This window comes from Argopecten irradians, chromosome 15, assembly GCF_041381155.1.
Source record: "Argopecten irradians isolate NY chromosome 15, Ai_NY, whole genome shotgun sequence".
Classification (NCBI taxonomy): domain Eukaryota; kingdom Metazoa; phylum Mollusca; class Bivalvia; order Pectinida; family Pectinidae; genus Argopecten; species Argopecten irradians.
Genome location: NC_091148.1, coordinates 6,898,524 through 6,903,112, shown reverse-complemented (window position 1 = coordinate 6,903,112; position 4,589 = coordinate 6,898,524). Strand labels below are relative to the sequence as shown.

The 4,589-nt window shown below is 32.6% G+C and overlaps 1 long non-coding RNA gene across 1 annotated transcript; it reads left to right on the top strand.

Moving 5' to 3' along the window:
- Nucleotides 1-264: 264 nt before the first annotated feature.
- Nucleotides 265-4,047, top strand: LOC138308466 (uncharacterized). Its single transcript, XR_011206137.1, has 3 exons — nt 265-365; nt 2,266-2,309; nt 3,166-4,047. It is a non-coding gene; the product is annotated as an uncharacterized lncRNA (long non-coding RNA).
- Nucleotides 4,048-4,589: the final 542 nt, after the last annotated feature.

Genomic DNA, 4,589 nt, shown 5'->3' with positions numbered 1-4,589 from the left:
CATATTACATGTTTATATACTTAGTATTACTTACATTAAAGTTATCTTCTTGCTCTTTATCCATTCCAGAAAGGGAATATAACGAACCCAGCTATAACTAACGTAACTCCTTAGATCGATGTTGACAGTGTATTTGTTCGGTTAAATGGCATGTATTTATAAAAACAAAATCCCCAATCTAAATATAACATTACAGGTTTTTCCTTTCAAACCCAGTTTTCTATGAATAGCATTAAGCAATAGCTTGGGTTAATCCGAGTTTATTTATAAATCCATGCAACTGGAAATTTTCAAAAATTAACAAAGTTTAATATGTATTCTTGTATTTCTGCATTGCAATTTGACGCTTTGGCTCTGCTTGAAGGGTAAGCATTGTTCATAATCTTGACTAACCTACAGTTTGAGGTGTTTCTCTTACTTAAAACATGGCACTCTGATTTACAATGCTAACTATTGTTATTGTGTTACTAATCTACAGCTACAGGTAAGGCCTTCAACCATCTTTGACACTGAACATGTCAGCACAGTAACTGTTGTAATATGCCTACTCTATTTTTCATGAAATTCCATACCAATGTTATTACCAGATATTTTTGTGAGTTTGAGTTCTCCTCATTCTGGGTGGAGCAGTACAAGAGGCAACATGGCAGACAGTGCAGATCAGATCTTTACGAAGTCAAAATATCTAAAATGATTATCAAATTTCCAATAAGAGAGTTGATTTTGTGATATTTTAATTTAACTGCTCTTTATGTCAGAGGCAGACCATTTACTTGATATAACTTGTCGAAAATTCACAAGATATGGAGGATTACCATGGAAACGTATTAATTTTTAATATACCGCTCTACGTTATGAAATGAAGAATATGATTGGTCCTAAAACAAAATATCAAGATTTAGTGGATTCTAAAGGAAACTACATTGAAATTCAGTGAAAACGGCGAAGTGGTGAATAAAAGAGCTTTATTTTCAAAATTTGTTCAATAGGCTTTGTGTGATTCTTGGATAAGGAATTATACCGAAATTATTCAATTTGGGAAACGTGGATTTATGTGTTATGTGTATGTATTCAGGAAATGAAGCAATTAACAGTGAAATTATTGGGAAATATACCGAAAGCATTCATTCAATTTTCAAAGAAAGAAAGTACACATATCTATCTAATTGTAGGAATGCCTGTGCTGTCGAAATACTAAAGAGTCTGGATTTTCAACACAAGGAGTAATTTTATGCGTTGTGGTCGATGTGATTGGATTTATGCCGATGTTCACGAATCAATATATAAAACAGAAAATATGTAATAATATGTATTATTGAAGTTTTCTATTACATCTATGTTGAATTTGATTACATTTATTTTTTATCTATCTGTCTAATTTTACAATGCTGTATGTAGTGTCACTCTCTACCTTTCATTGTACATTAGTTTACCTGGAACTGTTGAAACTAATCTACAGCTACAGGTAAACTAATGTACAGTGAAATGTGTACTAATCTACAGATAGAACAAGTACTTGAACAATAGTCTAAATAATGTACTGGGGACAACAAAAGATGACATCACAGCCATGTTTTAAGATTTAGAAATGAATTGAATTAACACGACAAAGGTTGACGTAAAATTGTTATTCTATCCGATATTATTTGTGGCCTTTACGATCTCATGAAGTTGTATATTTTTATAACCATCAAACCAACGTTATGTATCAAAATAAATCAACAAATGCATGCATATACTTCATTATATGTGAGTGGTCAATATATACACTGTACGTGTATTGTGCTACATTGGTAAGACATGTGATTTAAAATAATTATTCAAATGTAACACCTTGTAGTTATCTCTCTAATATACTTTTGTACATATTTTGTTGTATACAATATTTAAGAAATGAACAAATCTAGATTTAAAATAGAATATGTAATTGTTTTTTGAATTGATAAAACAGACAGTGAAAATCATGCTAAACATAGAACACACATGAGTGATATTAGATACTGTTTTGTATTGTGTTAGACATCATTATGTATGTCATGCTTGAATGGATTTAAATATAGAGACTACAATAAAAAGTTAAAATAACTCCATATAACGTTCAGTTGAATAACTAGAAATGAACCCATTTTATGATAATTTACTAAGCACTTTAATATCAGGTAAAAAAAAGACTTAAATGTATTCTTATAAACTGATTTGACATTACATCAATTTAAAGACACCAATGAATTTCTGAATGTTTTAAAATGTTAATTTTCTTTACAGATTTGTATACTGTCACAAAGTAAATGTCGAACCAATACGTCGAGGTAAATATCCTTCATGAATGTTCATGGCTATCACGATAATCCGATACAATCATGTCGGCTATATTACATAGCTACTCATGCAGTTCAACCTCGTGACGTCACTGCGTCAACAAAATTACTTTTTTTTGGTAAAATTTGATTTTCATTTCTAGAAAACAGACAGATTTTAATGTAACGTAGTTGGTACAATTTTGACATGTGGGTGGATAACTAGAATACAGTCACTGTCTTCTTAGAACTGATGGCTGCAGATTTCAAAATGACTGGATAGCCCCGGCTCTTATTGCATTTTATGACACCCGGGTAGAATAGCCATATATTTTGTATCTTTACATTAGTCATATACGGAGATTTTGTACTTAAAGATCTTATACACATGCATTATTATGACTATAAAATATTTCCCTGTATTTCCTCCGCGTTTAACTACAATATGCATTTTTTCCCAATAAGAATTCACAAAATAAAGCTATTAAAATATTCAATCCAATTAAAATTATACTTGTAATTCCGCTTTACTGCGATGGTCTACGATACCAATATCCGTTCAGATTCACCTCAGTATTGGCGCTTGGTTCTAAAATCGGAACATCTCGGGACTTCCGTTAAGCAGTTTATACTCCTCCGAGAGAATCCACCGTACCGAAGATTGCATAGGCGACATGCTGATTGGTTGACTAAGGGGTCCTGCTGAGGTGACTCCGAACGGAGAGTTGTTAGATCTTGTATTGAAGCGTACTGTAGATCATTATCATAGAGAACAGGATTACAAGTATTATTTTTATCAGATTAATAAAATGTCAGGACCTATTTTTTTCGTATATCTTATTCAAATAATATTATTCTATTTTTTCAGTTAGTCAATAGTCATGACAATTTCCAAAAGTATCTGTGTGACAGGATTGATGATTGGTCGCTTAATTACGTCTTGCGGCAGAACAGAAATTACCTACGGCCAAGTGAACTTGAAGGATTACGCGATGCTCAATACCGATCAGTTATGGAGAATGCATCAGCAATGAAAGATTGTGAATTAGTTATTTACTTTCATGTTGATACCATAACAATAATATCTGGGCAAGGATCCAACAGGATTGCTATGTTTCATAACAACGGTAACATACAATGGGTCTTTACTCGGAAAACTTTAAAACAAAAAATATACAGTTTCTTCAACTGGTTAGTTTCTCCTATCACTAGCTTACTAGGGTTGTCAGGCAATAATGGGCATATGGCCATTAAGGATAAACCAGAACATTCACAGGAAGACAAAATGGCCGTTCAAGATGAGCCAGTGAATGTACAACAACACCAAATGCCCATTCAAGGTAACCCGTGGAATGCACAGCAACACCAAATGCCCATTCAGTATCACCCATGGAATGCACAGCAACACCAAATGACCATTCCAGGTAACCCGTGGAATGCACAGCAACACCAAATGCCCATTCAAGGTAACCCGTGGAATGCACAGCAACACCAAATGCCAATTCAGTGTCACCCAGTTAATGTACAACAACATATGTATATGGGTAGAGTAAACAACGTTTATGTTGTACCATGACTCTTTGGAACTGGGAAAGCCAGCGAAACAAACCGATTTATCCATTAGTTATAAAATGATTAACGGTTTTTATAGTACTCACTACATATATCGTCCATTTTAACCTTCCGTTTATTCATAAGCAAATTATAAATATATGTATGAAATGCTTAAATGAACATTTTGAAATGTCAATAGTTCTTTGTGTTTTCTTTTTTTATTATTGTTTTTTATAATTCTATATTAATTTTCTTTTGTTACATATTTTTTGCAATATATGCATTAATTATAATTAAAATCAATCGACAATAGTTTACGGAATCAAGCTGTAGTATAGTTTTTAGGTGATAGTAGAAGGATACACCTGGGCATTTACATTGATAGTAGCCTGGAACGATTTGCGATTTATTGTCTTAAACATATTCGCGGGGATGGGGTGGGGTTGTAATGGGGTATTTTTGCGAATTATCGCTGAGCCATTGAAAGCGTCATTCATACGACAGACTGTAACATATAAAACTATTATTTTATTTTTTGCGAGGTATTAAATTTCGCGAATTTAGATGAATCATGAAATTTACCTTTGGCCAAAGTTTGTTTTATTAAAAATATATTATATGTTTAAAAATAGAACTTTAAAAATCATGAGACGCCTCCAATATAACTGGCCTCGGATATTAAGACAGTGAAAAAGTAATTCCTGGTCGTCTTATTTTGAGCTTCGTCAAATAAAAAAA